A 13,706-nucleotide genomic window follows, 5' to 3' on the forward strand; every position below is an offset into this window, starting at 1 on the left:
GAAAAGTACTCTGTCTTTATCCTTTGGACCAAAGCTATTGCAGATTTTGTAAACTACATTTAAGCTATAATACTTACATACCTACAGTAAATGTACATTACACATCAATGGCTACTCCTGCAAAAGGTATACTTCTGCAAATCATCATCAGAGAATGTCTTCAGACCTCTTACATTTAGTGCAAGCTCTTGCAGGGGGTTAATATACTAATATATTTTTTCATAATGAATAAGAAAACATGTTATTTCTATAATAAGTGGAACTGTGGGGTTTTAAAGTGATGTCTAATTTTTAAATTACATCAGATACTAACTTCCCAGTAAATTAAAAGTAGTAGCTGCACTTTACATGGTATTGCTCAGTACTGTCAAAGTACTTAAAGACTACCCCTTCTACATTTGTTACATACATCACTAGATATCGCATCTACCCTCTTGCTAATCTTTTATTCCCCAACTAACCCACACTAGGCCTATGCATTTGCATCTATCTAAGCCAACATCATACCTCTTTAATGAAATGAAAAAGCAACCAATGTCTTCTCTTCCCAAATGGCTTCTATTGTGCCCTAAACTTTTACCGCTAAGAGAAGCCATTTGACCTAGTCAGCCACACTGGATTGTCCTCCCCTTTTCACATCTATATAGGCCATGCATCAATAGCAGGACTACCAAAACTGACCCTCAATTATCCTACCTCAGGCAATGAAAAATGACATAGGTTAACTCATATCCTGTTTCTTGTAGAACACATTCACTGAATAATCACTGTAAGCCTTGTATCAAAAAGGGTTCTTCTTCCCCTTGGCAATGATGTGGTCAATTAAACAAAAACATTGGGGAAAAATCAGGCTCTCTCTGCTTAATGCAGTAATTTTGAGTATGGAGAGGTAATGTTGAGTGCTTAATGGGTGATGTTGACTCTTCTCTGAACATTCTCCTTTAACTTGACTCACAGAAAAATTCATTTTGCAAGGCATAACCTATCATTAGTTCAGAAGTCCATGATAAGTAATATGAATGCTGGAAGAAATACACAAAATTTCAGCATAGCCTAGTACCCATATAATCCATAGAACTAAATTTTTTTAGGAAAACCCTTTTTTTAAGTAATGAGTCAAAATGGCATAAATATCACAGGCTGCTTTGTGGATGATCATTGGGCATTTGAGGAAATAATATCATAAAATCATGAGATCATTATAAAATATTATAGATATCACATTGCAGTTACAATATTTAATCCCATTTTGGGTTCACAGTGACAGAGTGCAATTGCTCTCCCTACACTAGTGATGCGGCCCTCCTGGACCCCCTCTGGCGCAGTAAATGTAAGCACAGGAGGGCTGATGGAAAGGCAACAACACAGAAGCCAGAAACGCCCCTAGGTTCACTGACCTACTAAATAGAAATCTTCCATGTACTATTCTCCCATGAAAAAGAGAAATAGTCAGATGAAATTACTATTTGGGAAATTTGTGCAGACCAAATGTGATCCATTAATATTGCAGTATGCGAATACACCCTGAAATTCCAATTGGTATTATTATTATTAACATTTATTTATAAATCTTCTGGTACCCCAGAAGAAACAGCAGATGTTTTGCCTGCCTCTGAGCTACCTCTCAGTTCTATATATTGGTAGCTTTCTATTAAACAGCTATAACTACTATACAGTCACATCTCTATAACTATGTAACTATGTATGTAACTATGTAACACACCTACTGTACCTACCTTAATTTACATTACCTGCACTTGTGACTTCTTTCCACAAGAGGGCCATATAACCGTGAATGTTCATTTTCTTTTTAGAAAAATAGTAAAATAGAATAAGTAAAGTAACATCAGTGTTACACATTGTATAATTAGATCTAAAAGTCCATCAACTAAGATAAAAACTTATGATACATTTTTTTATATACATAAAAAATTAACTAAAATACACTAAAATTAAAAAATGTTCATTGTCATGTTTAACTCACATTTAACAAAACGGAATGACTAGGATTCAAATTCACCTTGCACTGCAAATTTGATTAAAAAAATGTACATTTCCATAATGAACTAGACATTGACTTTTGTTTGACTATGCAAAAACTAGGGATTTTTTTTCTGCTATCCATTGTAGATATCATTTTTAATACACCAGTCTGAAATGATTGCCTCTTGACAGCATAGATCCTTAAGCTATTAAGAGACAGAATGTAACCAAAAGTATTGTGCACAATAGCCAAATCTCTATCTAGTTTAATAGAATGAATAAAATTTGATGGTGAGGCCTGTATAAAAGATCTAATACATTAAGGGCCAGATTTATCAACGTTTTTATTTTTTCTTTCCCCTGAATCAAACTTTTTAGCACTAAAAATCATGTATTTTCATCAAGATAATTATGCTAAAAGACACATTTTCATGATTTATCAAGTGTAAAAAGCATGCGAGGTCATGTTGGGTAATGATTTATATTTTCAGTTTGCAATTACTACAGACATTTTGAGTATGAGATACATATTTTCTACTACAGAGGATTACCCAACAAAATTGGCAGTAGCTCCAATTTGCACAATATCCCTTTTTAACAGTAGCTGCAGTTACTTCACTCTTTTTAGATAAGCCTCTTAATGCAATGTTATATTGCTATTCTGACTTTCAGTCTGAAAGTCAGGATAATATGAGAAGAATGACTATTTGCTCTTCTAGTACTCCTGGAAGCTTTGAATAAAGGTGAAATATAGTGGAATGTTGGGGTGAGCAGTTATGAATATATGAAAATAGATAATGTTGTTATACATAGTAACATAGTAAGTTGGGTTGAAAAAAGACATACGTCCATCAAGTTCAACCATAATGCCTATATATAACCTGCCTAACTACTAGTTGATCCAGAGGAAGGCAAAAAACCCCATCTGAAGCCTCTCTAATTTGCCGCAGAGGGGAAAAAATTCCTTCCTGACTCCAAGATGGCAATCGGACCAGTCCCTGGATCAACTAGTACTAAGAGCTATCTCCCATAACCCTGTATTCCCTCACTTGCTAAGAATCCATCCAGCCCCTTCTTAAAGTTATATAATGTATCAGCCAGCACGACTGATTCGGGGAGGGAATTCCAAAACTTCACAGCTCTCACTGTAAAAAATCCTTTCCGAATGTTTAAATGGAACCTCCCTTCTTCTAAACGGAGTGGGTGCCCTCGTGTCCGTTGGAAGGACCTACTCGTAAATAAAACATTAGAAAGGTTATTATATGATCCCTTTATATATTTATACATAGTTATCATGTCACCTCTTAAGCGCCTCTTCTCCAGTGTAAACAGACCCAACTTGGCCAGTCTTTCTTCATAACAGAGACTTTCCATACCCTTTACCAGCTTAGTTGCCCTTCTCTGGACCCTCTCTAACTCAATAATGTCCCGTTTGAGCACTGGAGACCAAAACTGAACAGCATATTCTAGATGGGGCCTTACCAGCGCTCTGTAAAGGGGAAGAATAACCCCCTCCTCCCGTGAATCTATACCCCTTTTAATACAGCTCAAAACCTTGTTTGCCCTTGCAGCTGCTGCCTGGCATTGCTTGCTACAGCCAAGTTTATTATCTACAAGGACTCCAAGGTCCTTCTCCATTATGGATTTGCCTAGTGCAGTCCCATTAAGGGTATACGGGGCTTGCATATTTTTACATCCCAGGTGCATGACCTTACATTTATCCACATTAAATCTCATCTGCCACTTAGCTGCCCAGATTGCCAGTTGGTCAAGATCCTGCTGCAGGGATGTCACATCCTGGATAGAATTGACTGGTCTGCAGAGTTTTGTGTCATCTGCAAACACTGATACATTACTCATAATACCCTCTCCTAAGTCATTTATGAACAAATTAAACAAAAGTGGACCCAGTACAGAACCCTGAGGGACCCCACTGAGGACCTTATTCCAAGTAGAGAATGTGCCATTAACAACCACCCTCTGTACCCGATCCTGTAGCCAGTTTTCTATCCATGTGCAAACGACTTCACTAAGACCAATAGACCTTAGTTTAGAAAGCAGTCGTTTGTGGGGAACGGTATCAAATGCTTTGGCAAAATCCAAATAGATGATATCTACTGCATCCCCACTGTCCAGCTTCTTACTTACCTCATCATAAAAAGCAATTAAATTGGTCTGACATGACCTGTCCTTCATAAAGCCATGCTGATTACTGCTCATAATGGCATTCTCCACTACATAATTTTGAATGTGATCCCTTAACAAGCCTTCAAATAACTTGCCCACCACGGATGTCAAACTTACAGGCCTATAATTGCCAGGCTGAGATCTTACTCCCTTTTTAAATATGGGAATGACATTCGCCTTCTTCCAATCCCTAGGTACCATACCTGATGAAAGAGAGTCTGAGAATATCAGAAACAAGGGCCACTGTAATTCTGCCCCTAGCTCTCTCAGTACCCGAGGGTGTATTCCATCTGGCCCAGGTGCCTTGTTTACATTTATCGTGTGTAACCCTTTAAGCACCATATCCTGTGCCAACCACTGTGTAGTTGGAGCTGAGGCAACAGTGCAGCTATTGGGTGGGACTTGGCCCACTGGCTCCTCTACTGTATACACAGAAGAAAAGAACTGGTTAAGCACATCTGACTTTTCTGTATCCGCTTTAACCATATTGTTACTATAACTCAATGGGGCCACACCCTCAACCTGCATCTTTTTACTATTAATATACTTAAAAAACTTTTTGGGGTTAGTCTTGGCCTCGGCCGCGATGCGCTCCTCATTTTCTATCTTTGCCTTCCGGATTGCTGTTTTACAACACTTGTTATAGTGTTTATAATCATTAAACGCATCTACTGTCCCCTCTGACTTATATTTCTTAAAAGCTTTCCTTTTTCTCCCTATTAACTTCTTTACCTCAGAGTTAAGCCACATAGGGTGATTCTTAACACTTCTACTTTTTCTTATTAATGGAACAAATTGAGAACAGTAATGATTTAATATCATTTTAAATGACAACCATTTCTGCTCTGTGTTTTTATCAGAAAACATAATGCCCCAATCTATGCCCTGAAGCGCTGCCCTTAAGGAGCTAAAATTTGCCTTCCTAAAATTCATTGTCTTTGTTGCCCCCGTGTAAATTTGTTTCCTGCACCAAACATCAAATGAAATAACATTATGGTCACTATTACCCAGGGGTTCAACCACTTGCACATTTGCTATACGTTCTGGGTCATTAGAGATCACTAGATCTAGTATAGCATGGTTCCTGGTTGGCTCCTCAACAACTTGTGACATAAAGTTGTCATGCAGCAAGTTTATAAACTTGTTCCCATTTACTGTCCTGGCAGTACTATTGCCCCAGTCAATATCAGGGTAATTAAAATCCCCCATTATTATCACTTGCCCCAAACTAGCTGCCTTTTCTATTTGCAACAGGAGCTGGGCCTCCTCCTCTTCGCTTACATTAGGGGGTCTATAGCATACCCCTACAATTAGTTTGGTAGATTCTTTACTATCTGTGAGAAGCTCAACCCATAAGGATTCAGCTCCTTCTGTTAACCCCATCACTTCCTCCTTAATATTTGCTTTTAATTCCTGCTTAATGAACAGACACACTCCTCCTCCTTTTCTATTGCCCCTGTCCCTCCGAAACAATGTATACCCCCCAATATTAACAGCCCAGTCATGAGACTCATTCAACCAAGTTTCAGCAACTCCAATCACATCATATTTCCGCCCCAACGCCAGTACCTCCAGCTCTCCCATTTTACCAGTCAGACTCCTTGCATTGGTAAACATACATTTAATACTGGTTCCGGCGTGAGAATGACGTGTAAACAACTTATGGGCCTCCCTGCCATTATCAGTATCCCGAAGCAAGTCTCCTCCCCCATTTTCCCTTACTATGCCCACTACCTCATCTATCCTGTCTACCACAGAATTTCCCACTGCACCCTCCCCCCCCACTCCTAGTTTAAAATCTCCTCCAACCCGCTAGCCATCTTTTCCCCCAAAGCAGCTGCCCCATCATCATTGAGGTGCAGCCCATCCCTGGCAAAGAGCCTGTAGCCGACTGAGAAATCAGCCCAGTTCTGGAGAAACCCAAAGCCCTCCTCCCTGCACCAATCTCTCAGCCACGCATTAATCTCCCTAAGCTCCCGCTGCCTTCTTAATGTTGCTCGTGGCACAGGTAATATCTCTGAGAAAATTACCTTGGAAGTCCTCGCCCTCAACTTCGCACCTAGCTTTTTAAAATCGTTCTTGAGGACTTCCCCCCCTCCTCTAACTTTGTCATTGGTACCTATGTGTACCAAGACCGCCGGGTCATCCCCAGCCCCTCCCAACAATCTGTCCACTCGTTCCACCACATGCCGAACCCTAGCACCAGGCAAGCAACACACAGTTCAGCATGTAGGGTCTTTGCGACAAATTACCCTATCCACCTTTCTAAAAATTGAATCCCCTACAACTATAGCCTGCCTTCCCTTCCTAGCACTACTCCCCCCACCTGTATTAGAGGTGCTGGCTCCCAGGGTGCTCTGAGAGTCAGCCCACTCCATACATGCCAGCTCAGAGCTGTCTTCCCCAGCATCTTCACCTAAAGCGGCAAATCTGTTGGATTGTACAAGCGGTGAACCAGCCCCCCTACCCTTGTGTCCCCTACTGCCCCTCTTAACTGTTACAAATTTGTCTCCCTCATTAACCTCCACTGTCCCTTCTCCACCCCCCACTACACCGGCTCCTGCCAGTGGTTGCTCAGTGAGCCTCCTGTTCTCCCCCATGCTTGCAGCTGCCCTCAGTGCTGCCAGTTCCCCCCTTAGATTCTGCACCTCAGATTCCAAGAGGAAAACCCACCTGCATCTCTCACAAGTAAATGCTGCATGGAACTGCTGCTCCAGGACCACATACATGCGACAAGATGCACACTGAGTAACACCAGCAATCATACTGCAACTCATATTGCCACTGGGTACTTACAGTCTCCTGAGTGCAATCCCTTGTATAGTGCCTTTTAAGTTTCAAACGCCTTTTTTGTTTTTAACGCCTACTATACACTTAATCTACATGCAACACTTTAAATTACATGCAACACTCGCTAGCAGCTCCCAAACTCGCTGTGCAGTCAGAAACTTATTGAGGTTCAAACCAAACAGCCAAAAGTCTGCTGAGAATTTACCAGATTTACTCCACCCCCTTAATTAGTATGCTCAATCAGCCAGGTAGCCCTTACAAGTCACACAGCAGTTAGTTAATTATAACCCAAATGCAACCACCTATGCCAAACACCTATGAAATTAGTATACGTTCCTTTTACCATGAGCTGAACATGCTTTTTCCTGTTGCTTTAATCATGAAAAATCTATGAATTTTTAATGTCTATAGTTAAACAGGGAGATTAAAGCTACTCCATGTTTGCTACTTGCGAGGTAGATAATTAGATTACCAGTGCAAAGAAAATCCCCTGCATGATGGACTCCTAGCAAATCAGACAACAGAGGGGGAAGGATGGGGGTTGTATACTGGTAATCTAATTACCCACCACACAAGGACCAAACATAGAGTAGTTTCAGTCTCCCTGTTTGCCCTGCTTAGCTCAAAAATAACAAAAAAAAATGGATTTTTCATGATTGAAAAAGTAGGCAAAAGTATTTTCAGCTAAAGCCCTATTTATTGCAGTCATGCAATAATGTACGTAAGTTTACACATGCATCTAAATATACTAATCCTCCCTGTAGTATGTGTATTTTATAATAACCCAGCCCAGGAATTCAAATAGATGAAGCCATGCAGCTTTTCATATTACTTGCATCTGCATTTGTAAATGAACCAGGGAGGCATATTTATTGAAATTCAAATCTGTGTAATTTCTGTGGATTTCTGAAAAATGTACAGTATTGACAAATGTACAGTAAAACATCTGAGATTTTATGGCTTAAACTAATATTTGCAGAGACTTACTATTAGCTCCATGAAAAATTGTTTCTTAAACTGTGCATTTTGAAATGTAATGTAATTAATAAGTTAGGACAATTTAAATTTGTCTTGATGGGATCTCATTTAAAGGGGAACAGCATCTCAAAATCTTTGCATAGTGAAAGAAAACATAATTTGTGAAGCAACTTCCCAACAAAACATTAATTACAAATTTTAGTGGTTTTACAATTATGCTCATGTTCAAAAGTTTGTAATCACTAAGAAATGTGTATATTTTTAACAGCGTCATACTATCAACCTGTGGCCAGCTCTTGACTGGTGCAAAATATATCATGCTGGACAACTATCCAAAGCAAAACCTATTTGGGGATAAAACAAAAAACCTGGGTATTGTCTGATGGACCAGTCACAAAATAACCAGACCTCAACCCTATCAAGCTCTTCTGGGAAGAGCTTCTGTGTGAGGTGAGGAAAAAATACCCTACAATTCATGATACATTATATGCACACTCACTCCTGGAGTCCAAGCCAGCCACACATGTCCAAACCCCCCACCTTCCCCTCCCTCATGTCCCCAATACCTACCCACTAACTCCCAGGTAGGGTGTTTGCTAAAGCTATAAAAGAAGCAGACCCCACACTTGCAGTAGGGCCTGAGGGTCAAGGGGGTCCTGCTTCCCCTTTAGTAATGCCACTGATGCACCCTACAATTTTGTCATAATCTGAGGCACTCCCATTTTGTGTGCAAGCTTTTAAAACTTCTCCTTTGTTGCCTTGCTCCTAGACAACTAACAGAGAGATAAGAACGTTTGGCTCCTGGGACATTATTGGTGAGGGGTCCAGTTGAGGGGGCGTTTGTACCTAGGGGGGCCCACTTGGCCTAGGCCCCACTTGGCTATGCTTTGACCATGCTTGTTTTTGTATTTGAAAGTTGTTTATAACTAGAAATATGTTGAGTCACTTGCATGCTAAGCCATTTTCACCCCACCAACATCTCATCAATATGTTATCTTTGAAAATGTACTGATATGAGCAAGAACATTGGACGCTGATTGGTAATAACAAGAGGGGTTGTAAAAAAAAGACTTGTGTACACTCCGTGTACATCTGTGTTTCTCACCAGTGCATTAAAGGGATTCTGTCGTGATTTTTATGGTGTACTTTTTATTTCTACATTTCACTGTTTATATAGCAAATAATTCACTCTACCATTTACAATTTTATTCTTGAACCAACAAATGTATTTTTTTAGCTGAAATATTGGTGTGTAGGCAGCCATCTCAGTGCATTTCGCTTGATTATAAGCTTTCAGGAGGATCCAGTGCTACTTATTAGAACTGTTATTCTGATAACTACCACTTTTAACAATACAGGTCACATAACTGTGGCACCCTGGGAAATGAAGAATATGGCTAGCCATGTGAAATATCAAAATGAAATGGTAGTGTCGAATAGAAATACATATTTACCTATTGTGGATTTATCAAAATGTGTACATTCTATATATGTATATACAGTACATATGCTTCATTCGCATACGGAGCAGTGGGGAGAGGACGTGCTAAAGTTTCTGCACGTCCAGTCCCCATGGCTCTGTATGAGCAAAATTACATTGCCGCCCCTGCATTTCTGCCGCCCTAAGCCCGTGCCTTTGTGGCCTCGCCACAAATCCAGGCCTGGCACTGACGGGCACAGAGTCAGCCTTTTTGCAGACACACTGAGCAGAACTGAAATGCCTAGTTTCACACAGATCCAACTATCTGACACTATTCCTTTCTGTCCAGAGAGAGATAGTAGACCAGATAGGAGTGCATCAGTTTCTCTGCAAATTGCGGGCTTAGAGAAGATAAGGCCACACCTAGTGTGACTGGGAAATCCCGATCACGAAAGATAACCATGCAAGAAAAACAGGAAAGAGTTAATTTAGGACTCTGTAATGGGATCAAGAAAAGGACAGTTGTTAGATTTATTGCTTCAGATAAGCAGGGGAATCCAGGGAGGCTGTTATATAGGGCTGGAAGGGTGACCAGGAAGTATTTGCACAGCATTAATGGGAGAGCAGTATGTAGAAGTTAGAGATACATTAATGGCATTGAAAGGTTTGCCTGTTTAGTGCACACTGTCAGTTCTTTCCTCTGCAACTTGTCTTTGTGTATCCACTGCATTGTTCTGTGCAAGCACAACTTGTAAAAGCAAATGGAGCATCATGCAACACAGCTCCACATATAGTATGAGTCCTCAACTAGTTTATGTGGTAGCTGCCACTCTGGTTGCTATGATATGTATATAATATTTCTATTAGACTTCACTGAACTGGCATCCTTACATCTAGTGCCTTCAGTGTTTGGTGATATTACAGAAACACTGTCGTGGGAAAATGTTTTTTTTCCCCAAAACACGTGAGTTAATAGAGCTTTTCCAGCAGAATCCTTTGACTCCATTTTTTAAAGTGCACACAGTTTTTTATTAATTAATTACCCATAGGACTAGGCATATTCTTCATTTCCCTGTATAAATTATGTGTAAAAGCATGGGCTCTTTACAAAAACTTCAGAAAATAGAGCTCACTAACCCATGCTGATAATTGCCCATTCCTTATCTGTATAATGTAATGTGTAATGTATTCATTTAATTTGTACCAGCCCTGTGTTGACTGAGGGTGCCATTGCCACAGAAATCTCTGGTGAGTTTCTTAGATCTGAATTAAAATATACAACATATAATGGTAATAAATACAACCTTTTAGCATACTTGTAAAGGGAGAGAGTTTAACTACAAGTAGGCAGTAGGACAGATTAGATACGTTGTGTGGATGGAGATTAGGGGTGTGACTAAAAACACTCTGGGATTTTTTTATTAATGTTAGTAATGATGCCACTTGAAACAATATAGCAGAATCCAGCTGATTAGAAGACCTGGAGGAGAACAGACTTCTGCTACATCATTTCAAGGATTAGAACCAAAGACAAGAAAGGGAAAAACACTGCTTTCAGTTGTAATTACTTTAATGAATAACCATAAAACCAGTTACATTTTAAAATTATTATATATTGGAAAATTGCTTAAAATAACATTTTCTTTCTTTATAAAAAAGCAATTTTTGGGTGGTCATCCCCTTTAAAGAATTGGCATTAATATAAGTATGCTCCCAGATTATAGTGAATTCTTAATAATTTTCTTTTAGAAATAGATTTTCTGATCCTGGTCCTAATGCAGATAGTTTTGCTTTAGCAGTGCGTTACGAACTTATGCTGGAATCAGTCAGTAAAGCTGGCCATACAATTTAAGATTGACAGATCTCTTGCCTTATTAGACCACCCTTGCACAGGCTCAAGTGAGATTGATTTGATCCTTGGCACAGAGACCAATGAATGAATTGCACTGCAGTCTTACAGTGACCCAGTTGCCGAGGACCACAAATTTCAAATACAGGCCTTGCCTAATGGTATTTTTAAACATGCCCAACAGATATTGGCTGATATTGGTTAGGCGGGCCCTCCCAAGGGCCCCATACATAGTGTGTTGTTTGGAGCCAAATGTAAGGCAGAGGAACAAAAAGAAAATCTTTAACTATATAGACAACTGTAAAGAAACATAATAAAGCCTGTTTCTGAAACATATAAATGAATCATCACCTACTGTTTAGTCAATTACTTATAACAATAATAGTTCCCCCTTTAAAGCTCCAATAATAAGTTAGACATGGAGTAACTCCTGTGTGTATTGATAGCAGTTAGGTTGGGCAAGTATGACAAGGTAAGAATCTTGACTGGGCAGCTTTGCTACTGCCCCTGCAAGGATACCCTTGGAAAAATTGTTGTCCATTTATTTAAATTTGTTTGTTACATAGACAGAAACTATGGAGCACCATACTTAGAATTACATATAATTAAAATACATTAATGTGGTTTTTACCTCAACATAGATTTATCTTTAACTTAGTTTACATCCAGGGCTTCCATCAGAAATCTTGGGGGCCCCATATGTCCAGACAGGTCTATGATCCATCCAACTCTGTCCATTTCACATTAATCCCAACCACTTTTATGTCAGTTTGGGCACCCACAGGACCCAGGTTCCAGACAACAGGGCTGGAACTACGAGAAACCAGGGTAGGTGGCTGCCTTTAGTGCAGGGTGATGGGGGGTGGAAAATAGGTAGACATCAGTAACCAGAGTGGGGGACAAGCTTAAATGAGTGCTCAAGCAGGGGGAGAGTGGCAGGTTATTAGTGGTGGCGGTGCACGGGGTAGGGGGAGCTTTTGAATGACTGGCAGCATAGAGGGACAGGATGACTGTGCCAGGCCTTGGGCACCAGTACAACTTGGCCTAGTGCTGCCTGTTAATACCAAGAACTGTACTAATTTATTATCACTATGGAATGTTGTAATGCTGTAAGTCTTTGTTTTCTGGATAACAAGTTCCTTGCTTTGCTATGTGCATTACTGTTCTAAGGATTTCTGTTAGGAACTGGTGCCCCAGTCTAGGGTCCAGCAGCAGTTTAGGTAGCCACAGAAAATACAGGTTGGGTCTGGTAGAGCATTTCCTCTACTTACCTCTGGCTATTTCATTGTTTTTGTGTTTGAGGGCAGGTGCCACATGCATATTACTACATTTGCTGTTGACATTTTGACTTTTGTCTTCCTTACAAAAGGTTCCAGTGAGTCTGTAATAAGCAAATGAACAGGAATATACTGCATTCCATTAAAGCCATCATTCCTCAAAAGAATAAAATGCATTGTTTGAAATCAGTAACCATTACTTGAACCAATACTTTTGAATAAGGTAGATTTTCAGTAGGATCATGCAGAAACCTGTTTCTTGCTTTTCAAAATAGTCCTTTCTGGAAATGTCAGATGTGGCATGTCTGTAACAATGTTTTTCATTCCAAAACAGTAGAAATAACCACCTCAGCAATTCTTTTAATCCAGATCTCTGAGATCATTCCACACATGTATAACTGACATCTACAATGCAGATAATTGAATATCTAGGTGACAAAGGCACACATGATACTCTGAATGCTCTTGTGGTCCCTATAATCTATAATAAGGAATAATCTAAAACAATTCCATGCTTTGGCTCATGAAAATACCACCTCACATAAGCCTTATACTGAGGGCATACCAGGCACAGCATCGGCTTCTCTCTCTGCCTTCAGCTGATATGACCATCTTTTATTTTGTATATGTGTCAAACTTTCTGTACTGAGGGAAACTGAAGAGATTACTATACAGGAAGAACATAGAAGCCACTGCGGTATGAGAGGAATGAATTTAAGGGAAAGGCATAGATGTTGCTAAATGACAGAGATCATTGTCTGAACTGTAGTGATGAGCGAATCTGTTTCACGCCATAAATTCTCGAAATGGTGAAAAATTCGCAAAATGCATTTGTCACGCAATTTTTTTTGTCGTCCGTGTCCATTTTTTTTTGTCACCCGCGCTTTTAAACACGGCCGTGCCCTTTTTTTGACGCGACCGTGCCCTTTTTTTGACGTGATAGCGCCAAATTTGATGAACGGCAAAAAAAAGCTGCGCAATGAATTTTTCCGCGTCGAATTTTCACAGAAGTTTCGCTAAACAATTCGCCAATGGCGAAATGCGGAAATGTGCAAATCCATGCCTGGCAAAAAAATGTGCTCATCATTACTGAACTGGATAGAAATGCCAGAAGTGTGGGGAAATGCAGACACACCAACAAGACTGTATTATGTGAGTTTGCTTTTCAGCCATGCCCTGTTCTTCCCAAGCTACACCTGTTTTGTCCTCATACACGTTCACA

Source organism: Xenopus tropicalis, chromosome 3 (assembly GCF_000004195.4).
Source record: "Xenopus tropicalis strain Nigerian chromosome 3, UCB_Xtro_10.0, whole genome shotgun sequence".
NCBI lineage: Eukaryota > Metazoa > Chordata > Amphibia > Anura > Pipidae > Xenopus > Xenopus tropicalis.